General features: G+C 44.5%; 1 protein-coding gene across 2 annotated transcripts in view; it reads right to left on the reverse strand.

The window, feature by feature from the left end:
* The window catches only part of LOC134038949 (NACHT, LRR and PYD domains-containing protein 12-like), a 495,359-nt gene that overhangs the window by 61,513 nt on the left and 408,094 nt on the right, over positions 1-25,752 (reverse strand). The window contains exon 1 of one of the 2 annotated variants that reach the window (XM_062484632.1): positions 4,136-4,307. The exons of the other annotated variant lie outside the window; for it this stretch is intronic. The gene's annotated coding sequence lies outside the window, so the exon portion shown is untranslated. Of the gene's footprint in view, positions 1-4,135; positions 4,308-25,752 lie in introns of those variants that run through there. 2 annotated transcript variants of the gene reach the window in all.

Raw genomic sequence — 25,752 nt, forward strand, 5'->3', positions numbered from 1 at the left:
GTCTACAAGATGCAGTCTGTGTATATAGGAGAGGTCTACATGATGCAGTCTGTGTATATAGGAGAGGTCTACATGATGCAGTCTGTGTATATAGGAGAGGTCTACAAGATGCAGTCTGTGTATATAGGAGAGGTCTACAAGATGCAGTCTGTGTATATAGGAGAGGTCTACATGATGCAGTCTGTGTATATAGGAGAGGTCTACATGATGCAGTCTGTGTATATAGGAGAGGTCTACATGATGCAGTCTGTGTATATAGGAGAGGTCTACATGATGCAGTCTGTGTATATAGGAGAGGTCTACATGATGCAGTCTGTGTATATAGGAGAGGTCTACAAGATGCACTCTGTGTATATAGGAGAAGTCTACATGATGCAGTCTGTGTATATAGGAGAGGTCTACAAGATGCAGTCTGTGTATATAGGAGAGGAGTTATAAACATAATGGGATATATCATCATGCTTTCCTTCATTAACCTGCATTGAACAAATCTCCACTTCCCAAGGTGCTGGTTTGTCACTCAGGTCATTTATATCAGTCAAGCATCCTGGGCCTCCTAAGACATGATCCTGACTGAACCATACAGACAGGTCATTCTCTCTCTCTCTCTCTCTCTCTCTCTCTCTCTCTCTCTCTCTCTCTCTCTCTCTCTCTCCCTCTCTCTCTCTCTCTCTCTCTCTCTCTCTCTCTCTCTCTGTTCCTTTCAGACAGAACAGTGCAGGGGGGCACATAGGGACCACCACCCCTTTCTAACCATGTCTGTCTGTCTCTCTCTCTCTCTCTCTCTCTCTCTCTCTCTCTCTCTCTCTCTCTCTCTCTCTCTCTCTCTCTCTCTCTCTCTCTCTCTCTCTCTCTCTCTCTCCCTCTGTCTCTCTCTCTCTCTCTCTCTCTCTCTCTCTCTCTCTCTCTCTGACCACACATTCCAATCTTGTACTTCTACTGTTGAAACCCTTTCATGTATGAGGACTAGGGGTGTAACGATACACTCAGCTCACGATTCGATACGTATCACAATACTGGGTGTACGATACATTACGTATCACGATATTTTGAACACCATTTTTTATTAAATACATTCAATTAACAGATTTTTTCCAAAACATTGAACATTTGTAAATAATTTTTTTGTTGTACATACAATTGAGTTCACTCAGTTCAACCGATTTCTGTGAATGCAGTGAATGCACGCATGACGCAGGTGCAGAGTAGGTCGCGTGCTGGTAGCTCAACCAATAGGATCAAACGGACGTCATATTGTAAAAATATTGCCATAACTCTACGATACATATTGTAACATTTTTGTATTGCAATATATTGTTCCACGATATATTGTTACACCCCTAATGAGGACAATTAGTTTTTATAGTAGAATGGAGCAACAAACCTGTTTCTAAGCTAAACTTAACCCTACGCTGACAGTGGAGCTAGTTCAATCTACTGTCTGGAGGTGCTCAAAATGAAATATAGAAATTGATATATTTTCATTGTCACATTAATCATAATGACATTTTGTATTTATCAATTATTCTTCAAGAAAATGTCATTTTCCTGTCAATCAGCACCCTTCCCCCTCTCTATCCCCACTGTAGAGTTTAGTTTGATTCAAATCTATCTGGTTTGACCCATTTCTACATTCCAGTCCTGTGCTGCTACAGGGCTCTGTAGAAACCATGTCATGTATGAGGAAATGCAGTTTCACTTGACCCACGTTGTGGGTCTCATGACTTATAAGAATGATGGGTAAATACGACGTGAATCTGAACACATTTGACAACAACACTGTATGTGTCATTAAGGGTTTAAAGAATATTATATTTGTATATCATATTTAGAGTGCTTTGGTCCTCTATAGGCTGAGGAGCTAGCGCTAACAGCTTTTGATTGTGGGTCAAAGAGATGGATAGCCTATGACAACCTATGATGACATAAACCTTCATTCAATACACCCTCTAGTGTAAACCTGTTCCATGTGTTCCTCTGTGCATTGGTGAATGTTTCATTTGCACTGTGCAAGAGTATCCTGAGCATGAGAAAGACCCTGATCAGAGACAGGGCAGAGAGAGGAGGGTTCTGGCAGGGCAGGTGATCAGAGACAGGGCAGAGAGAGGAGGGTTCTGGCAGGGCAGGTGATCAGAGACAGGGCAGAGAGAGGAGGGTTCTGGCAGGGCAGGTGATCAGAGACAGGGCAGAGAGAGGAGGGTTCTGGCAGGGCAGGTGATCAGAGACAGGGCAGAGAGAGGAGAGTTCTGGCAGGGCAGGTGATCAGAGACAGGGCAGAGAGAGGAGAGTTCTGGCAGGGCAGGTGATCAGAGACAGGGCAGAGAGAGGAGGGTTCTGGCAGGGCAGGTGATCAGAGACAGGGCAGAGAGAGGAGGGTTCTGGCAGGGCAGGTGATCAGAGACAGGGCAGAGAGAGGAGGGTTCTGGCAGGGCAGGTGATCAGAGACAGGGCAGAGAGAGGAGGGTTCTGGCAGGGCAGGTGATCAGAGACAGGGCAGAGAGAGGAGGGTTCTGGCAGGGCAGGTGATCAGAGACAGGGCAGAGAGAGGAGGGTTCTGGCAGGGCAGGTGATGTAGGCTGCAGGTGAGGGAGGACAAACATCCAGAGTTCCAGTACAGAACACAGAACAGTGATGATCATGTGACAGGGTGACAAGTCATGATTCTGGAATGATTAGGGGGGATTGTACATCAGACTGGCAGAGGTTTTAAAATAATATCATCGTCTGTCTCCTCCCTGAGGCCTGTTCCATAAAGGCCGCCCCACAAAGTTAGACTTAAAGTCCCAAACCTGACTTGTATTATATTAATTAGTCAAGCGGGGCTAAAGCGGTTCCATAAAGGCCAATTTCAGCTGACACACTCTTACTAATTCAAGTCAGATTTAAGTAGTCAAGCTAATTGCGCGTTCACTCTATTCTTAAGCAGCCCGAGAGGTAAAACATGGATCATACAATCCACCACGGCAAAAGCAATGCACACAGCCACGTGACTTCTTCCAGAAAGAACGTTGCCTTTAAATTGTGTACAATGACAGCTCCCTCATCCACCGCTTCATCAAAATGAAACGACACGCCAGGATTGACGTGAACGATAGGCTACGTAGGTCTTGGCTTTTTAGACCTTTACTTCTTTGATTAAAAAACAGACACCCTCTAAACGCATCTAAATTGACTTTTTTGACATTGTTTAAAATAAATAGCCTACTATTAATCAATACATTATCCAGTAGCCTAACTTTTTAACATGGTTTTTGTGTCGGGGAAATGGAGGATGAACATATGGATTTAGGTTTGTTTTGCAATTGTGGGCTCCTGTTAACAATTATATAGCTATGATAATTATACTCTGATAATTTAGATTGAGATATAGGCCTATGCCTGATGCCTATACATTTGAAATCACAAACTACCATAGCCATACATTTAACGGCTATGGTGCGTATCAAATCATTGGTCATCATTGTTTAATGCATTAGGCTAAATGTTGTAGCCTATGTAGGCTATTTAAGTTGATTTTCTATAAATGTAGCCTACATATTGAACTGATGAGAATAATAAAATGAGAATGTCCGTGGTAAATCATCGTTTTCCCATTGGGTCAGTGTTACAGGAACGTCTGGTTAAGCAACAACACGGTCTAAGCCTGACAATTAGCCTGCCCTGGACCAGGCTAGTTTCGAAGCATAAGTTACCATAGTAACCGAGTTCGAACTACGTTGAGCTAGCTTTATGGAACCGAATGAACTAGAAATGAGTCAGACTAACTGACATAAGTCTGGCTTATTCGGTAAACCCACTTTATGGAACAGGCCTCTGGACACTGATAAATGATAACACAGTACATCCTCTTCCTGTTGATCAGCACAGGTGGGAGTTCCTTAACCACTGACTGACATTGTTGCCAACACACAATAGCCTATGACAACATTTACAGACACAATAGACGTTTAACAAACATGAAATAATGTTATATTGTAGCCTAGGATCTATGCTGATAAACAAACACAGTCCAGTATTTGAAAGGATAAGACATCCGACCAGGAATAGAGATGCTAATTTACTTAATCATAACCTATCCTGGACTGACTGAGTAAATCTCCACTCTCCAACATATGAATAAACACCTTCTACTGACCTTTATAAAACTCTGGTTTCACCATCAGCCTCCTCTCTGTGCTCCATCTGGTTCTGTGTGTGTCTGACAGTAATGCTGACAGTCTGATCACCTGCAGTGCTGCCTTGTACTCATCTGATCCCAACATTAAAGACTGCTCTTACTGCTGTTGTTATTGTTCCTGTTATGGAACATACAGTACATAGTTGAATGTGTCACACCCACATACATACACCCACACACACTTCTGGTTGGACCAGTTGATCCTGTTTGAAGTCTCATTACTGGAACTTACTTCTATAAGGGTGCATGCATGCCCCAACAAGAGGGGAGAAAGGGGGAGGAGGAGATGGGGAAGAGAGGATGGAGGAGGAGAGGGGAGGAGGACAAGTAGGGTTAGCTGCTAACGTCGGCTGGCTAGAGTGTGTGATGCTGCCTGAACAAAGTAGGACCTGAATAGAAGACAACTGTACTACAGAACAAGATAGGGAGGAGATGGAGGACTAGGTTCTGCAGAGAGAGAGAAAGACAGAGGAAGAGAGAGACAAGGAAGGGGGAGAGAGAGAGAGGAAAACAGAGAAAGAGTACACAGTCAATGAATCTGACGAATTGACGTTTATTAACCACATGGTACACAGGCTACTAGTAAGGCAAACAGCTGTTTGGCCCTAGCCCACGCTAAAGAAAAGAAAGGTAGGCCACAAAACAATAGTGACCGTCTCTTGTGAAACCCAGACGTAACAGAAAGAACAGACGCTAAACCTGGTCTTAACTTCAAATGCTCCATCCCCCTGCCCAACCCCCCTCCATGCCCCTTCGCCCATAGATATATAATACATGTATATATGTCTATGCCTTCGCTAACTGTCGGAGAAATTTAGAATGTAAGGTTATATTCTGAAAATACTGGTGCTAGCATTCCTTTGTCAGTAGAGAGCCCTCTCCCCACATGACCTATAGATGACACTAGGCTTACGTAAACAAACTGACCTAGGTTGACCATTATCATACTAGAGGTGCAATAAACCTTATCTGTGTTGAGTGAATCATATGGTCAAGCCTAAGGTCGGAGAACTCTGTAAGTTTCCACGTGCACGCGCACTCTGTCTCTGGGATCGATCATATTGACAGCTGATATGCAGGGGAGGAGACTTCTCACCAATAAATGGTCTTACCTGAAGACTTGTGAACCAGACAAACTTTGTAGCACAATGGCGTGTGATGTTTTTGTCTCCTTGTGGGCCGGCCGCAAGCAATAAAGCTTTCTTAAACTTGTTCACCGACTGACTGTGCAATGCTTGATAGATTAATATTCATGACAGGTACCAGAGAGGTTGTTCCGTCTGAGAACATTTGAGGCAAAGTTACAGTTTTTCTTGATTGCTTTGATGCAGCAGTCAACTCAAACTCCACATTTTCAAAACAGTTAACACAGAGGCCGAAACAGTGGCACTCATGGTCAAAATGTCACATTTTGTTTGCAAAGGGCTCTAACCGTGCCAAAAGATTTAAAATATGCAACAAAAGCAAATTTTGCCTTCAAACATCACAACTTGCAAACAAGTGTATGAGCTCTTCCAATCAACCATTACACAGTGAATAACACAATATAAACTACAGCACTCAGTGCAAATCAGTGCACCGTTGGTTGTCATTGTAGCCCATTACTGTATGAAGCTTTCATGCCAGTGACATTTGTTGTCAAATTTGCCTTCTTGCAAAGAATTGGATCCAGAATCAGAAATGCTTTGATGCAAATTGTATTGATTCCATTGATTCTTATTTTCAAACTGTGGCTGAAAACTGAAATACTGTAAATATTACACTAAATAAACCTAAATAAAATCTATTAGAGTAAAGTATAAATATGTATTACTGTAGAGTATAAGAAATAGCCACTATTGATACTCAGTCTCTTCCGTCTTGAAGATGGGGCCTCATCCACATCACATTCAATATCCTCTCTTGCGATGCACCGAGGGAAACATCTTCTTTCATGCCTTATCCAACCTTGACATTTCTCTGCACCTATTTCTTGGGCAGCAGCAGTCATTGCATTCGGCAAGGGCATCTGCTCATAGGGACGGTGATCATAAACCTTCCACCTCCAAGCACTGAAGAACTCCTCTATGGGATTCAAAAATGGGCTATATGCTAGAAGGAACTGCATCATCGTCCGAGGGTGTACTGCAGACCACTCATTGACAAGGCGAGAGTGGTGGAACCCCACATTTACATTTAGTCATTTAGCAGACGCTCTTATCCAGAGCGACTTACAGTAAGTACAGGGACATTCCCCCCGAGGCAAGTAGGGTGAAGTGTCTTGCCCAAGGACACAACGTCATTTGGCACGGCCGGGAATCGAACTGGCAACCTTCAGATTACTAGCCCGCTTCCCTTACCGCTCAGCCACCTGATTCCCCCACATTGTCCCAGACGATGACGAAGAGTGGCATGCCAGGCCTCAACAGCCCTCTCTCCTCAGGTGGGATCAGCCTGTCATGAAGTGCATTCAGGAATGTTATGAGGCGCTCGGTGTTGTATGGGCCAATAGTGGGGATATTGCATAGGACACCATCATTGGAGATGGCAGCACACATGGTTATGTTGGTGCCCCTCTGTCCTAGAACTGCTATAGTGGCCCTGTGCCCAATGAGGTTCCTTCCACGTCGCCTCACTTTGCAGAGATTGAAGCCGGCTTCATCAACATAAATGAAGACATGTGCCCCCTCAGCTTCAAGCTCCATTTTTCTCTAAGTAAAAAAAGGCAAAATTACAATGAAAAGTGACTCCAGTTGACTCTAACTGCATGATATGACAAGGCATTACAGTATACTGTAGTAATGTTTCCTTACCTCCACATATTGGCATCTGGCCTCCTTCACAACGTCAGAGTTCCTTTGAAATGGAACTGTATACAGCTGCTTCATTGCCATATGCTTCTTTCTTAGGATGCGGTCAATGGTGGACACACTCACGTTGTTGATGTTCCTAAACATGCCCTGATCTTCAATCACTGCTGTCCTGATTTCACGCAGCCTTATGGTTGTTTGCCACAGCCATGTTCACAATGGCTGTCTACTGCTCAGCACTACGTAAACATTCTCCCTCTACCACCAGAGAATGGCAGCCTCTGGATTCTATAAAGAATACGTGTAATGAGAATGATGGAACAATTACATAAAGTATGTCACTGAAGATATTTCTGTATATACTGTACAGCAACATTACCTGTTTTCCTGTCGAAAAGTTCTGACAATGGATGCGACAGTGCTTCCGTTCAGAACAGGTTGGACTCTTTGTCCAGCCTCTCTAAGTGAAAGGCCATGATTGATAATGTGATCAATAACAGTTGCCCGAATGTCATCAGAAACCTGAGCCCTTCCAACTATACCTCCACCTCGCACTCGGACTCCCCTTCCTCGGACCCCTCTACCTCTTCCTCTCACTCTCACCTGCATTAGACCTCTTCCATCCATGTTGGCAAAGAACAACACAGACGCTGCACCTTTTACGTAAGCCCTGCAGACTGATTGCTAAATGAAGATTTGTGTGAAGGAGTGTCAAACAGGTGCTTCAGTGCGTTCATACTGATGTAGGTAGTATGGAGTTTGGACTGCTTGAATGACATCCGTGTTAACTGTTTTGCAAAAGGGTGGGGAAAATGTGTCAATCCAATGAGAAAGTGTTCACACATTTGCAAGAGGTGTCCTCTGCTCTGCTGAGACAGTGATGATGAAAACCGAGTGGATCCCAGTTTCTTTAAACAGGTCAAAGCAATCAAGAAAAACTGTAACCCAGAGATGGACACATGGTGAGACTGAGGGGGGTCACACTGTCTCTAGGGCTCCCTTACAGCAGGGGTGGAGAGACTAAAGGAAACAGACAAAGAGAGGAAGAGAGAGAGAAAGAGTGGGGAGAGGAAGACAGAGATAGGGATTGAGTGAAGGGGGGAGAGAAAGGAAGAGAAAGACAAATAGAAGGGAGGAAGAGAAAGAAGAGGACAAGAGAGAGATGGAGGTAGAGAGAGAGAGATAGAGAGAGAGAGAGAGAGGGAGTTAGAGAGAGAGAGAGAGAGAGAGAGAGAGAGAGAGAGAGAGAGAGAGAGAGAGAGAGAGAGAGAGAGAGAGAGAGAGAGAGAGAGAGAGAGAGAGAGAGAGAGAGAGAGAGAGAGAATCTGAAATTGGGAGAGCTTCCCAATCTGAAGCTCTCCCCTACTGGGAGCTTCAGAGACCACCCTCCTCCTACCCAGTGATATGGAAGAAATTCCAGCGGCACTGTGCAGATTTGAATAGTCAAGAGATGGCGGTTACAATAAATTTATTTTGCTTATACAGATCATGATTTAACAAAGTACTTTGTGATCAGTCATAACGAAGGAGGTGCTAGCCACAGGTCGTTCGCCAGAGTGATACCGAACAACCCCAAAACCCTGCCTTATATAAACTTTAGATCAAATGGTTATTCTGAACTCTGTGATTGGTCAGCACTGCTCAGTGACAGTGACTTCATATCAAGTTCCCACGGTTCTTTATTGTGGCCTCTCTCCCCAAACCAGTAGATAGTAAAACCACAGGGGTTCACCAGTCAAATGGTCAACTGTCCTTTGTGTGGGCCACTTCAAACAAGTCTACAGGAAGGGTCAGAGCAGCAGATCACAATAACAATACAGTTGAATCCACATTTGTCTCTAGACCAACTATCTCTTCCCCCCAGGTGACCAAAGTCTTTTGATGTCACGGCTCTTTCTCTAAATGAGGACAGTAAAGATACCCTTAATGAAACACAAACAGGACACAGGACACAATCTCCTTGGCCAAAAGGTCAGGGCTGCTAGATCAACTGAATCCATCTATCCATCTCCCTTTAGGCCACAGAACTCAAACATCCCCCAACCTCTGTGCCCCTAGCTTCTCAATCAGGCATCATAAACCAATACCATAAATACCTTAAGACCAACTGCAACATCCATTTGTTTAAACACAACCTCAGTCTATTAAAAATACATTCTTAGTAACTATATCAAAAAATGCCATTACATTCCTTACTTTTTTTTTTTAAACAACAAAGGCATACAAAAACATAAGCATATAAAAACATCCATACAGATATGGATGCAAGAAAATAAAGTAACCCCCTTTAATCAAAACATAACCCCAAAAATAACAAGAGAATTACATATCACTCACAGTAGCCTCTTCATCCTTAAATGGTGGAACCCAGTCAGAATCCTCTAAGGGACTATAGTTCATCATTTGAACAGCAAATGATTTAGCCATTGTCTTTTCCACAATCTTCCTTACACAGGGAAACAGACAACAAGCCAAAAACAATAGTATCAACAAAATGACACCTATTCCACACAAAACAGACAGAAGAACTGCCTTCCATTTACCAAACATTTCCCAAGAACCGTCAATCCATGACCAAACTCCTTTTGAATCATCAAATCCAGAATGTTCAGACAATTCTAATCTCAAAGTACGCATGCTTGATAATGCTTTAGTGACTGACCCATCACTCGCTGTATTATTGGGAATGTACGTACAACATGTATTATTGAAAAGTACACAAACACCCCCTTTTTCAGCCAACAACATGTCTAGAGCAATCCTGTTTTGCCATGCCATCTCTGAAGTCTTAGCCAATTGTTCTGATAGTCCAGAAATCGCATCAACAGTGTAATTAATAAAACTTTGCTGATTATAATATATATAATTAATCCAATCCACATTTTTGTTAACCGTACAATGTACGCAAAAGAATGATTCTAGTCCTGCAGCTACCTGATTTCTAGCTTTAAACTCAGTAGGCACCCCTCTTGGTACTCCAATATCATCTATGTAAATTCCACTATCAAAAGAACCAACAGGAGCAGCTCGTCTCTGATACCAAGAATTAAACTCCATCTCCGATTCCATTTCATCTACAACCTCTCTCTCATCACTTTTCAACATCTGGAACGTTGCAGGTGAAACAGTTGAAGTCATTGGATCTATTGTCATAGTATCATCAGAATTATGCATACTTTTATTCAAATACAAAAGCAAAAATACATTAAGAGCAATAAGAAATGCCATTCCCAAGACAAAACCCACTGCACCCCGTATACCACAAAGTCCAGGTTGTCGGAACTGATGCCATGGTCGTGTATCCGTAGTGGCCATCTTCAGTTGGCTTGTAGACAAACTTCTGTCTGGCGGTGTAGTCTAGTCGAATCGATTGCAAACGACGATCAAATTGCTCAGGGCAACTTTCAACGACACTGCACTTCACGTACAGCTCGGAAATTTCCTTGGTACTACGCAGAACGCGTATCCTCTGCTTCCGTCTCCAGACAAGGTGCACGCTTGCAATGGTTAGCGTGTATCCACGTTGCTCTCCCCTCGATCTTAACCGCCGGATTAGTCGTCAGGAGAATCTGGTATTGCCCCGTCCACCTTGGGTTTTACCAGGCGTTTTCCGGTCCTTCACCACGATCCAGTCCTCTGGTATCAAATCATGCAGCGGTCCAGTCATAGGAATAGTCTCCTTCACCTGCCTGTGAATCTCACACAAAATAGACTCCAAAAAGGTTGCACAGTGATAAACAAGCACATTCTCACAGAGTTAATGGTAACTGACTTCTTGTCGTCTGACTTCGTCTTCAAAGTTCTGTTCTCTCATTCAACTGAAGTGATTAACACAATGTTGAATCCTATCAACACCAAAATAACTTCCTTAAACAAGTGTGTACATAACTTCAAAGAAAAATTCCATCGAAAATAATCTAAATTAACAAAAGCTTGATCACTGAGCCCCTGAGAAGTCTAAAACTTCTTCCCATCAACAATCATTAAACAGTATCACTTCTCCAAAAATTTAACTCTACAAAATCCATCTATCAATACCCAAATAGTTTCTCTAACCTTAACTGTGAAGCTTATCGTGTTTAAATTCCTTTTCTCATAATACTTGTCCCACATATGAAGTATTAACAAAATGACCATGCATCCATTACAAATCCTCTTGTATGCTAAAATAATGCATTCTTCTTGATATCACACAAACTGTAGAGGCATGATCTTTCCATGTGTTAACTTAGCAAAATCTCAAGATAAATGTTTTATGCAGACCATACAACCTCCATTTTTTATTCTCATATCCTTCCTTTTTCCAAAACGCATTTTCTTGTGGATTAGTCCAAGTTCGAATCTCCATTCCACCATTCCTTTCTCCATCTGTCCGCTGTATTCTGTAATTCTTATCAAATATACTCAAACAAAACAAAATTCTCACTCTGGGTTAAATACAGTCCAATATTTTCAACTCAGCAATATCATATCAAACCCTCACAATCCTATCACAAATCCAAACTACTGAAGCTAAATTCATAAAACCATAAAACCCCCATAGTCACTCTCTGTTTAGATTAGTCAGTCATCAGTCAGTCATAAATTCCTAAACGTCATCTCTTCCTCTCTAAGAAGCCTGCGCTTCCCTTAAAGAATCCATAACAAATGTTGTATCAAGGTCACACAACAATTTTCCTCAAAAGAGTCCTGTAAGCCCAAATTTGTCAAGTTAGGCTCATCCGGACATAGCAACATCATCTCATCACTTCCTGTAAACATATCACATCAAAAACATATTCTAGTTAGTTCATCAATGCATTCAGGCAATCTAGAAACTGCTCCAGCTAGTATCAGCACTAGCATTTTCCCTGTGGAATAATCATAATTGTTAGAGTGAATTCCACATTTGCATACAGCAAGTTGTGTCCCAGATCAAACTAAGAAACTTCCTGTTTCCATACCTTTCCCAAAATCATATGTAACACCAATGATGTATTTAACTATCAGTACATATTTTAACTCTTTTCCCTTTTATGAATTAACAAGCTTACACTGAAGCAAACTACTTTTGAACCAATTTGTATAAAATAAAACTATTTTAGAAAACAGCCAAATTACGAATAACCTCAACTTTTAGTCTCTTATTATCTTTTCTTCAAAAAAACCTTTAGGAACAGTTCAAATGAATACCTTTAAATTTCAGATTCCCTATTAATTTTTCCCTGTATTTAAATTCACCAAATAAACTCTCTCTTTTTCCAAGACATGTAGAAAACTAGCATCACTACCCTAAACCAGAATTTAATCTGTATGATTCCAAAATAAAACATAGACCATAAAATGTTCTTAATGTAACCATTAACCAAACTTATACCCCATCTATATTTCTATATAGGTTAGATAGGTAGAACTTCATAACTTGCTTTGGCTGCAGTCCAGAACAAGCTACTTAGCACAACCATCACACCACAATTTATCAGACTTAATGAGTCTTCCCAAATTATTTCAAAACCAAATTATCATAACCCTCTTTATGAACCAATACCATAATGATACAACCTCATCACAGCCTAACTGTTTATCCCAAAACATTGTACCATGCCCTTAAGACAAAAGAAAATATAAACTCTCCCTTTTTCTTTTAAACCTTTAAATTCACAATTTAACATAAACCCGTAAAACAAAACCTTATTCTTTAACACCTCAAAAGTTTTATCAAAGCATGTAATGTATACACCTTTGAATATTCCTATATTTACCAGCTATCTCAATTACTCTTTGTTAGTGTATCAACTCAAATAAACAATCGCGCATTTCAAACTCACATCAAACAGCGCGCTCTGGAACAAAGCAAAAACTCTCAACCTTTTTTCATTTCTTTTAAACAACACAGATGGTTGGCGTTTACCAGCTATTCACTTAATTTTGCTAAAGTATAACTTTTCCAATCCAATTAGAACTAATTTATGAACCAGGGTCTAATTTCTGCATTTTTATGGATACCATCACACACCACAGATTTTCCGCTCGTAAATACAAGTTCTGGTCTGAAAGGCTCCTACCTCCCTGTTTGGCTAGGATTTAGAACAAATGTTAAATCATACATTTGTAAACCACCAAACTTCGAATTAATCTAAACGGACACATCTTTCACCATTAATACTCACATAAGTATGCAGAATTACACCCTCTGGGATCACCTTTGTAAAACTCATCGTAACAGGACTTTTTTTTGTAGCCCCCACCTTTCCTCGGAATTTCTGAAACTCATTTAAAATGTCCTCAAACAAACAAAAACCTTGTTAGCAAATGTCTCAAAATACTCATCACGTAACATATTTCAAAAGTAACCAAATTAATATGTAAAATTCGCTCCAAATGTATCTATTTCTCTAAATTTGCGTCTTTGTAAATTTCTCAACTTCCATCTGCGCATGCGTCATGCGGTTACTCATCCTGGATCTCAAATATCAAGCTGCAATTCCTTTACTAGCCTGTACCCGCCTGTCGGTCTGTTAGTTTGTTAGCCAATGTCGTTGCCATAGTTGCAAATTCAACTTCCTGGACTCTCCTTTGTCTCAGGACAGAACAAAATGCACTTCCTCCACGTTTTCACCATTAGCCATTAACCAACAGTCACAGCCTGGATTATCTTTTCAAGTCTATCAACCATTAGTACCATTTTAATTTCAACATAAAAATTAGGCTCCGAAATCTACATATGCACCTAATATCACTCGTCAGAGGACGACAGTTTACCCATGTATTAGCATTCTGGTTGGACAAAGCTTCAACTTCAAGTCCATTTAAATAGGTAAATATGAATACCACCAAACCCAACACATTTCAACAAATCATCTCAGCAGCAATAAACACACATACACAATAAACAAACACACCTTTGCCCTTGACAACAATCGCAATTCGGTCACTCGAACTAATTCCCCTTGTATACACTTCAGTCCCTCGGACTGGCTCAATCTTTCTAATCACTTCTTCATAACCCTTTACATATTTCTTTAAACAACAGTAACATCTGTGAACTTCCACAAAATTAATTAAAAACCATCGAACATTTCCAGACATAAACAAAAATATTCCTTAAACAACATAACATTTCCGTTTGAACACACAACTTTCTATAAAAGTTTCAATAACCCCGGGATTGTAATTCTTCAAATGAATACCGCTTTTATTGCCAAAACTGGCCTTTTACCAATTATCCTACCCAAACACTAAATTTCCAGCGCGTTATTCAACAACGAATCAAGCTCATAATATAGAAAATCGGTCTGTACATAATTTCCAAATCAAGAGTATGGCAACTCACAATATTTTCTTAAGTTCGACAAAGAAACAGAAACACACATCTGTTTTCCCAACCAATATACTTCACAATTCAACGTCAAATTCTCAATAAAATGAGTGATATTTTTTTTTTTTTTTGCACTCACGTGTGGGCACTGCACGCAGAATGAGCTTCACTGAAAGAATCAACTTCCGCTAGGCTCAAGCGCATGCGCCTCTTTTCAAGTGGCGAATTCAGTCAAAGAATTAACATTAGCATTTTCTAAACAGAATGTCTCCGTCTTCAAAAACAAATGCCTTCTGGCGGTAATCAGACCGATGTAAAGTCTAACATCAAACATATAACGGTTAACACAGAGTTGTAAAACAATCGTCTCTCCTCTACCAACAGTGTCAACCGATAAATATTGTACGCCACCATTTCGAAACTCAACTTCCGGTCACAAACCCCTCTGATTTTGCGAGAGTTCGCTCACAATTTCCAAAAAAACTTTCAACAGTGATGACACATCTCCGGACATTCACGTACATTTTGCTCAAATTCCCCCAATTAAAGCACGCATTTTGGATTGACCTAGCAATTCGTGTTGGCCTACATGTTTTTCAACAGCATGTCAACACGCTCTGCATCAGCTTCGACCATAGCCCACAACACCACTTATTCCAAACACAACAGGGACTCAAACCCTTTGTTCCAGAGAGGACTTTAACCTTTCCTTCTTCGAAACACAATGGCAATTGCAAGTCAAGGCACAAGCTTCAATCTTTGCGGGAATCCAAAGCAAATCTATAAAAAACATTCCAGGATCCTACTTTCTTGACTTTTCCTAGATATAACCGGCTGTCAGAAGAAATGGCAAATGTCTGACCTCTTCGTATTCTGTTCTCGCATTCCCGCAAACCCTCAAGCGCCCGCGCATCCTGCCGCAACACCCCTGGCTGCGGATGAGGCGAAATTTGTTTGCGGAACAGAATCTGTGGGGAAATAGATGAAAAATTCCCCACACTATTCTGTCCTAATATTTCTTTATCCCTCTACCTATCTCCATCCAATCAGAAAAAAAGCTCTCCAATCAGGCTAAAATCTATTCTTTTCTCCACTTCAAAAAAAATCGTGTATCTATTTCTCTCCACGAACCCATTTCGCAATACAATAAGGTCCTTAAAACAAAACGACTCCACACTCGAAAATCCACATTTATCAATCCATATTTGCATTTGCAATAAACTATCGTTACCATACTTTTGCTTCATGTAATCGATGTTTGGACAGGTAAATTCTGTCTCCAGACCATTCATTTTCAGAATTACAATCCATAAACGATAACCAACAACGGAAAATAAAGACACAATTACTCCTTTTCGTTTCTAAAAACAATTAAATTCCGACTTCCCAACTTTCAATGAAAATAACTGCACAATCTTAAATTACAAATATTCAAACCGAAAAAATAATTAAAATTTCGAAAAGTAATTAAAATTTTGATTTTTGTAATTTGTATATAGCTTGAATAATAGACACCATTAGTTACTCATACTTCTTTTAACCTCAAAAAAACATATAAAACAAAAATGAACACGCGTGTTGCAAACTTAAAACCTTTACTTTGAAATTTCACAGGCCTATACTTCCTAAACTTTTTCTTTTCTTTGTTCTCCACCTTCAGGGACTCAAACCCTTTGTAAACACTCACTCACACAGCTGATTTCCTCACAAGTATACTTTTCTCTCGGGACTTAGAATCACGTTTAGGCCGTTAATAAATAAGAACTGCACCAATGCCAATACAATTTCTCAAACTATCACTAACCCAACATATTCGAATCCTTAGGGTCTCAAAAAGACACATAACACGATATAACATGTGAATTTATCTCCCTCTATGTGTTTGTTCGTCAACAACACTACCTCTATGTGTGTCCGTCGACACACTTCTGCAGACATTTTTTTTACGACTTTCACGTAAAAGATAGGTTCAACAACCTTACCTTATTAATTCGTACGACTTTACACGTACAGGACAGTTTTACCTCTGCCCAATTACTTACTTAACCGAATGATTGACAATAGCCTAAAAAACACACATTTAGACGACTCAATATCACACAGTAACCAAAAGAATATCTCACCGGTTCTTTTGAAGACCCCGCGTCAGCCACAAAACGTCCAACGGGCGCCCCCCCTGGCCCTGCTGTCTCACGCATGGCGGAAGGAAAGGCGGCTTTTTGCCGGAAGATCAATTCGCCGAGGGGAGCCGCCTGCTGAACGCCGTAGACCAATCGAGGATACCCGTACTGGCCACCAAGTGATATGGAAGAAATTCCAGCGGCACTGTGCAGATTTGAATAGTCAAGAGATGGCGGTTACAATAAATTTATTTTGCTTATACAGATCATGATTTAACAAAGTACTTTGTGATCAGTCATAACGAAGGAGGTGCTAGCCACAGGTCGTTCGCCAGAGTGATACCGAACAACCCCAAAACCCTGCCTTATATAAACTTTAGATCAAATGGTTATTCTGAACTCTGTGATTGGTCAGCACTGCTCAGTGACAGTGACTTCATATCAAGTTCCCACGGTTCTTTATTGTGGCCTCTCTCCCCAAACCAGTAGATAGTAAAACCACAGGGGTTCACCAGTCAAATGGTCAACTGTCCTTTGTGTGGGCCACTTCAAACAAGTCTACAGGAAGGGTCAGAGCAGCAGATCACAATAACAATACAGTTGAATCCACATTTGTCTCTAGACCAACTATCTCTTCCCCCCAGGTGACCAAAGTCTTTTGATGTCACGGCTCTTTCTCTAAATGAGGACAGTAAAGATACCCTTAATGAAACACAAACAGGACACAGGACACAATCTCCTTGGCCAAAAGGTCAGGGCTGCTAGATCAACTGAATCCATCTATCCATCTCCCTTTAGGCCACAGAACTCAAACATCCCCCAACCTCTGTGCCCCTAGCTTCTCAATCAGGCATCATAAACCAATACCATAAATACCTTAAGACCAACTGCAACATCCATTTGTTTAAACACAACCTCAGTCTATTAAAAATACATTCTTAGTAACTATATCAAAAAATGCCATTACACCACCACCACCCTAGAATCATCCCCCCTGCTGCGAGGAGACACAACAATCCAGCCTGGACATCCCACTCCCCACACAGCCACCACCTCACCACTGTGAGGCACAACCAGAGGAGACCACCTTCCCCCTCCCCAACGTCTGCCCACCAACACCCTCCACACCCACAGCAGCAGAGCTATGCTGCAGCCCCCTGTCCTCCACACCCTCAGCAGCAGAGCTATGCTGCAGCCCCCTGTCCCCCTCCACACCCACAGCAGCAGAGCTATGCTGCAGCCCCCTGTCCCCCTCCACACCCTCAGCAGCAGAGCTATGCTGCAGCCCCCTGTCCCCCTCCACACCCTCAGCAGCAGAGCTATGCTGCAGCCCCCTGTCCTCCTCCACACCCTCAGCAGCAGAGCTATGCTGCAGCCCCCTGTCCCCCTCCACACCCTCAGCAGCAGAGCTATGCTGCAGCCCCCTGTCCCCCTCCACACCCTCAGCAGCAGAGCTATGCTGCAGCCCCCTGTCCCCCTCCACACCCACAGCAGCAGAGCTATGCTGCAGCCCCCTGTCCTCCTCTACACCCACAGCAGCAGAGCTATGCTGCAGCCCCCTGTCCCCCTCTACACCCACAGCAGCAGAGCTATGCTGCAGCCCCCTGTCCCCCTCCACACCCACAGCAGCGGAGCTATGCTGCAGCCCCCTGTCCCCCTCCACACCCACAGCAGCAGAGCTATGCTGCAGCCCCCTGTCCCCCTCCACACCCACAGCAGCAGAGCTATGCTGCAGCCCCCTGTCCCCCTCTACACCCACAGCAGCAGAGCTATGCTGCAGCCCCCTGTCCCCCTCCACACCCACAGCAGCAGAGCTATGCTGCAGCTGTAGCCCAGGCTGCTGCCACAGCCCCTTCCCCTGCTACCTCTGAGCTGGGAGACATCAGGGAGATGCTACACACCCTGTGCACCAGGCTTCTATCCAGCTAAGTTGTACTGTACACCTTCCCAGTTGACAAACAGAACAACATGGAACTATACTGTTTGTAGTAGTAGTAATAGAAATAGTAGTAACCCATACAGTGGTAATATTTGCAAAACAGTACACCTCCATAAAATACATATACATTTATTATACAGTGTTATTAATAGAGAAATAGTTGTAGGTGTTTTAATTTGTCTCACTATCCAAGTTCATTTTGATTGTTTTCAAATGCGTTCATTTCATGTAAGTTGTTGGAATATACAGGGTCTTCACTCCTCAACCTTTGAGCTGAAGAGTGGAAACCCTGAATTTATGAACTCTCAAAGATGTTGATATAATTGTGCTGACAGAAACATGGTGTCAAAATAATCTGCTCACTCACTGTCCCCCAGGATACGATGAAGTCATAGTGCCCTCTTTAAAACTAACTAAAATACGCAAGGGCAGAACATCGGGGGGGATCTTGGTGTGGTATAAAGAAGGTCTTTGCCATCATATCTCACCAGTTAAACAGGGTAAATCCTATATCTGGTTAAGGTTAGATCAAACCCTGGGCATCACTGATAGAGATATATATATCTGTGCTATTTATATACCCCCAATAGATTCTCCTTACTTTGAAGAAGACATTTTTGAAACTCTCCATTCCGAAATTACATATTTCCAAACCCAGGGAAACGTGCTCCTAATTGGAGATCTGAATGGACGGACAGGAACCGAACCTGACATAATCGACCCACAGGGCAACAACCATGTGTTTGGTCAGTCTCCCCTGTTTACCACACCTACCATCACCCACCGGAATAACCTTGACTCTGTAATAAATCAAAGTGGCAAGGAGGTAGTGCATCTCTGTCGGGCCTTAGGCTTGTACATAGTTAATGGTGTACATAGTGAATGCACTAAAAGAAAAAGCTCGAAGAGCCCTAAATGCAATTAGAAGAAAATTTTATAATTTGCAAATTCCAATTAAAATCTGGCTTAAAATATTTGATAGTGTGATCCAGCCCATTGCGCTGTATGGTAGTGAAGTATGGGGTCCACTCAGTCATCATAGCTATACCCGCTGGGACAAACACCCAACAGAATCTCTACATGCAGAATTCTGCAGATACATCTTACATGTTCACAGAAAGACGCCAACAAATGCATGTAGAGCAGAATTAGGCAGATACCCAATGATAATTAATATCCAAAAGAGAGCACTAAACTTTTTCAATAACCTTAAATCCAGCCCTCTAGACACCCTCCACTCCAAAGCCCTCCAAACCCAAGAGCTGAACCCAGATAAGAGTCCCCTATGTCAGTTGGTGCTGAGACTCACTGCCCCCACCCAGACACACCCTGACCAGTCTCACACCAACACTGCTTTCCAAACACCAATCAGAGTCAACCAAATTATAACACAATGTAAAGAAACCTACCTGGAACATTGGAAAGAAGAAACTAAAAGCCAAAGTCGATTAGAATGTTATCTAGCCTTAGAAAGAGATTATAAACTGGCAGAATACCTCTATACTGTCAGAGATAGAAAGCAGAGACAGATCCTAACCAAGTACAGGCTCAGTGACCAATTGGCAATTGAAACAGGACGACACAAAAAATCATGGCAACCAAAAGAAAACAGAATATGTGGTCACTGTTCGACAGGTGAGGTCGAGACGGAGATGCACTTCCTCCTACAATGTGAAACATTCAGTCATATAAGAAATGATTACTGTAACAAACTCCACTCTGTAATGTCAGATTTCAAAGGTCTTAGTGACCTCTCAAAGGTAAAAATCCTCCTAGGAGAAGGAGACAGGGCATACCTTGCTGCCCAGTATGTATCAGTATGCCACAACCTGAGAGACAGTGAGTGACCTAGACACACAAGGCACACACACAAAGCACACACACAAAATATACTGTGTGTGTGACTGACATGTGTATTTCTGTATGTATATATATATTACGTAATCAATCCTTTAATCTTTCAACTGAATTTGCCATGTTTGGTTGTTATAGTAATAGTTGTAATAGTATACCGATGTCCATAGTAATGATATGAATACTGTCTCTGTGGCTCCACTGTTGCTTTGGCAATATGAACATGTGTTCCTTAATGCTAATAAAGCCAATTGAATTGAATTGAATTGAGAGAGAGAGAGAGAGAGAGAGAGAGAGAGAGAGGGAGAGGCGTAGAGAGGGGGGGGAGGGGAAAGAGAGATATAGAGTCGGTGACATTCACTGGAGCTTCTGCAGAAAGTAGAAAGACTTGGACTTGCTTCATTTATAAATGATTACATGTTTACAATGTCATTCTCTTTTATTTTTGTAACTGGTGGAATGTTTTACTGATATAGAAAACTGATATGAATCTCTTCTTCTACAGGCATCCACTCCTCAGCTGTAGGCTACACAGCATTCCTGCTCATGTCTGATGTCTGTCTGTCAGCCTCTGTTCTGTAGAACAGGAACTGAGGAAATGCAGTTGTTTTGAACTTGATGCTGCCGGCAGATACGATGGGTGTTGCCAAGATTTGTAGGTCCCATGACTTGTTAGAATTATGGGTAAATATACAATAGGAGGGAAAATATAAGGAGGTGAGGGAAGGAGGGGAGATAGGGAGAGTGAGGAAGGGAGGAGGGGAGATATAAGGAGATGAGGCCTTCCCTCATCTCCTCCTCAGATAGGGGAAGTGAGGAGGGGAGATATAAGGAGGGGAGGGAAGGAGGGGAGATAGGGGAAGTGAGGAGGGGAGATATATGGAGGTGAGGAGGAAAGATCGGGGAGGGGAGATTGGAGGAGTTAGGAGAGGAGATATGAGGAGGTGAGGAGGTGAGGAGGGGAGATATTTCCCATCCATTTGATCTTTTCGCATTAGCTTAATCTTGCTAACTCCCTCCACAACAATGATTGATGGTTTAGGGTTGTCTCCATGGCAACAACCTTCTCTCCGTGGTCACTCCGGGCCTGAGCCCATGTGTACAAACAAAACAAAACTGTGCATCTTTTAAAAAGTATAAAAAGCAAAATGTAAATTCAAAGTACAATAATTGTGTACAAGATGCAGTGGACTACAATTATAAAACAGCTCAAGTACTCAAGTACTTATTATAATTAAAAACAGCGATCATCAGATCAACAAACCTTCTGACATTCCCCAGACAGCTGCTCTCTGCTGATTCAGCAGCACTGGAATGAGATCCATGTTGTCATGGTAATGTGCTGGAATTCATGTGGTCCCACCGTGGCCCTGAGGCTCTCTGAGGGGGTCTGAGCCTGTACGTACCAGACAGGAAACCTTTAACCAACAGGTGGCTGAACAGAGTCGTCCTGGCAACACCTTCATGACAAGCTGAGACGGCTGTTGCATATACCCTGACACTACCCGCAGTCTCCTGTCAGACAGTGATTGTAAAAAGCACAAGAACCGGTACCGGTTTTGATCCGGTACGAGACTGGGTCAACGTTTTGTCCTTCACACCACTGAGAGAAAGTCTGCCAGCGTGTCACATGACCCCTCTCAGTGGATCAAATGACCCCTCACAGTGGATCACATGACCCCTCACAGTGGATCACATGCGTGTGCTCTGTACAGTCTGGATGACAGCCTCAGACAGACCTCTGTGTTCTAACAGGTCCCTCTCAGTAGCCAAGCCATGAGAGGACCTCCGATCCCAGGTGGGCTCTTCACCGTGCCTCCGGCTTGGGAGAGCATCCTTCCACTGAGGGAGAGGCCTCGTCCATCCACCCCCAACGGTGGTTCGTCCCCGTGACATCAGGTCTGCTCCTTTGTTGAGCAGGTCTGGGATATGCAGGGCTCTCAGGGAGGTGAGACAAGACAGGTACTCATGCAGGCACCTAAATATGTCCTTTGAGCCTTCTCATACTACAAATGGACAGATACAAACAGATGAGTTTTACTTACAGCAAAACTATGATTGTCCCAGAACGACCTCCTCGTTAAGTTACTAAACCATCTGACTGGTTCATGTGTGTGTGTGACCCCGCCCATCTCCCCCTGGCCTCCTCCAGGTAGATGGAGCCCAGGTGCAGGTAGATGGGATGTGTGTCTGAGGCGTCCACCACTAAGTCCAGGGTCCTCTCATAGCCCTCCTGAGCCTTCCTGTGCTCCCCAGTCTGGTAGTGCAGGTGACCGTGAGAGGGGTGGGGAGGAGAGTAGGGAGGGAGGGTGGGGGGAGAGAGAAGGGAAGGAGGGTGGGGGAGAGAGTAGGGAGAGAGTTGGGTTGGCGGGTGGAGGGAGAGTAGGGAGGGAGGGTGGGGGGGGAGAGTGGGGATGGAGGGTGGGAGGGAGGTTAGGGAGGGGAGGGGGAGAGAGTAGGGAGGGAGTGTGGGGGGAGAGAGGAGGTCGGGGGAAGAGAGTAGGGAGAGAGAGAGTAGGGAGGGAGGGTGGAGGGACAGAGTAGGGAAGGAGGGTGGGGGGAGAGAATAGGGAGGGAGGATAGGGGGAGAGAGTGGGGGGAGAGAGAGAGTAGGGAGGGAGGGTGGAGGGAGAGAGAAGGGAGGGAGGGTGGGGGAGAGTGTAAGGAGGGAGGGTGGGGGAGATAAAAGGGAGGGAGTGTGGAGGGAGAGAGTAGGGAGGGAGGGTGGGGGGAGAGTGTAAGGAGGGAGGGTGTGGGAGAGAGTAGGGAGGGAGGGTGGGGGGAGAGAGTAGGGAGGGAGGGTGGAGGGAGAGAGTAGGGAGGGAGGGGGGAGAGAGTAGGGAGGGAGGGTGGGGGAGAGAGTAGGGAGGGAGGGTGGAGGGAGAGAGTAGGGAGAAAGGGTGGGGGAGAGAGTAGGGAGGGAGGGTGGGGAGGAGAGAGTAGGGAGGGAGGGTGAGGGGAGAGAGTACATTTACATTTATTCATTTAGCAGACGCTTTTCTCCAAAGCGACTTTCAAGAGAGAGCTTAACAAAAGAGCACAGGTCACTGATCATAACACTGAGACGCCCCAAACATTGCGGGGAGCCAAACAAGAAGCATACATTGTGAAAAACCTAAATAAGTACCAGAAGGAAGAACCATAAGAGCTTGTAGTTGAGTAAGTTACAATTAAACAACATGAACCTCAAAAAAGTGCAACAGTGTACCTGTAGAAAAAACAAGCAACAGTAAAAATATATTTCACAGCGAGTACGATAATTTTAAATCAGTTACAGTTAACCAACATGAGCAACAAGTCTCAAGTAAGAGTCATTGTGATCCTGGAGGAAACTAACATCAGGTCCAGCAAATCATCCCTAAGTACCGTTGTACTCCCGGAACAAGTGCGTCTTGAGCCTTTTCTTGAAGGTGGAGAGACAGTCAGTGTCTCTGATGGAGGTGAGGAGGTGATTCCACCATTGGGAGGCCAGACAGGAGAAGAGCTTGGGTTGGGAGCGGGTGCTCTTTAGCGGTGGGACCACCAGACGGTTGTCAGAAGAAGACCGTAGGTGGCGGGGGGGGGGGGGGGGGGTGTAAGGCTGGAGGAGAGACTGGATGTAGTCGGGTGCAGTCCCGTTCACCGCTCGGAAGGTCAGTACCAGAGTCTTGAATCTGATACAGGCCGTGATGGGAAGCCAGTGGAGGGAGATGAGGAGTGGGGGGAGAGAGTAGGGAGGGAGGGTGGGGGGAGAGAGTAGGGAGGGAGAGTAGGGAGGGAGGGTGGGGGGGAGAGAGTAGGGAGGGAGGGTGGAGGGAGAGAGTAGCGAGGGAGGGTAGGGGGAGAGAGTAGCGAGGGAGGGTAGGGGGAGAGAGTAGCGAGGGAGGGTAGGGAGGGAGGGTGGGGGGAGAGAGTAGGGAGGGAGTGTGGGGGAGAGAGTAGGGAGGGAGGGTAGAGAGGGTGGGGGGGAGAGTAGGGAGGGAGGGTGGGGGGAGAGAGTAGGGAGGGAGGGTGGGGGGAGAGAGTAGTGAGGGAGGGTGGAGGGAGAGAGTAGGGAGGGAGGGTGGAGGGAGAGAGTAGCGAGGGAGGGTAGGGAGGGTGGGGGGAGAGAGTAGGGAGGGAGAGTAGGGAGGGAGGGTGGGGGGGAGAGTAGGGAGGGAGGGTGGAGGGAGAGAGTAGCGAGGGAGGGTAGGGAGGGTGGAGGGAGAGAGAAGGGAGAGAGAGTGGGGGGAGAGAGTAGGGAGGGAGGGTGGGGGGAGAGTGTAAGGAGGGAGGATGGGGGAGAGAGTAGGGAGGGAGGGTGGGGGAGAGAGTAGGGAGGGAGGGTGGAGGGAGAGAGTAGGGAGAAAGGGTGGGGGAGAGAGTAGGGAGGGAGGGTGGGGAGGAGAGAGTAGGGAGGGAGGGTGAGGGGAGAGAGTACATTTACATTTATTCATTTAGCAGACGCTTTTCTCCAAAGCGACTTTCAAGAGAGAGCTTAACAAAAGAGCACAGGTCACTGATCATAACACTGAGACGCCCCAAACATTGCGGGGAGCCAAACAAGAAGCATACATTGTGAAAAACCTAAATAAGTACCAGAAGGAAGAACCATAAGAGCTTGTAGTTGAGTAAGTTACAATTAAACAACATGAACCTCAAAAAAGTGCAACAGTGTACCTGTAGAAAAAACAAGCAACAGTAAAAATATATTTCACAGCGAGTACGATAATTTTAAATCAGTTACAGTTAACCAACATGAGCAACAAGTCTCAAGTAAGAGTCATTGTGATCCTGGAGGAAACTAACATCAGGTCCAGCAAATCATCCCTAAGTACCGTTGTACTCCCGGAACAAGTGCGTCTTGAGCCTTTTCTTGAAGGTGGAGAGACAGTCAGTGTCTCTGATGGAGGTGAGGAGGTGATTCCACCATTGGGGGGCCAGACAGGAGAAGAGCTTGGGTTGGGAGCGGGTGCTCTTGAGAGGTGGGACCACCAGACGGTTGTCAGAAGAAGACCGTAGGTGGCGGGGGGGGGGGGCGGGGGGGGGGGGGGGTGTAAGGCTGGAGGAGAGACTGGATGTAGTCGGGTGCAGTCCCGTTCACCGCTCGGAAGGTCAGTACCAGAGTCTTGAATCTGATACGGGCCGTGATGGGAAGCCAGTGGAGGGAGATGAGGAGTGGGGGGAGAGAGTAGGGAGGGAGGGTGGGGGGAGAGAGTAGGGAGGGAGTGTGGGGGAGAGAGTAGGGAGGGAGGGTAGGGAGGGTGGGGGGAGAGAGTAGGGAGAGAGAGTAGGGAGGGAGGGTGGGGGAGAGAGTAGGGAGGGAGGGTAGGGAGGGTGGGGGGAGAGAGTAGGGAGAGAGAGTAGGGAGGGAGGGTGGGGGGGAGAGAGTAGGGAGGGAGGGTGGGGGGGAGAGAGTAGGGAGGGAGGGTGGGGGGAGAGAGTAGGGAGGGAGGGTAGAGAGGGTGGGGGGAGAGAGTAGGGAGGGTAGGGAGGGAGGGTGGGGGGGAGAGTAGGGAGGGAGGGTGGGGGGAGAGAGTAGCGAGGGAGGGTGGGGGGAGAGAGTAGGGAGGGAGAGTAGGGAGGGAGGGTGGGGGGGAGAGTAGGGAGGGAGGGTG

Source organism: Osmerus eperlanus, chromosome 18, assembly GCF_963692335.1.
Source record: "Osmerus eperlanus chromosome 18, fOsmEpe2.1, whole genome shotgun sequence".
NCBI lineage: Eukaryota > Metazoa > Chordata > Actinopteri > Osmeriformes > Osmeridae > Osmerus > Osmerus eperlanus.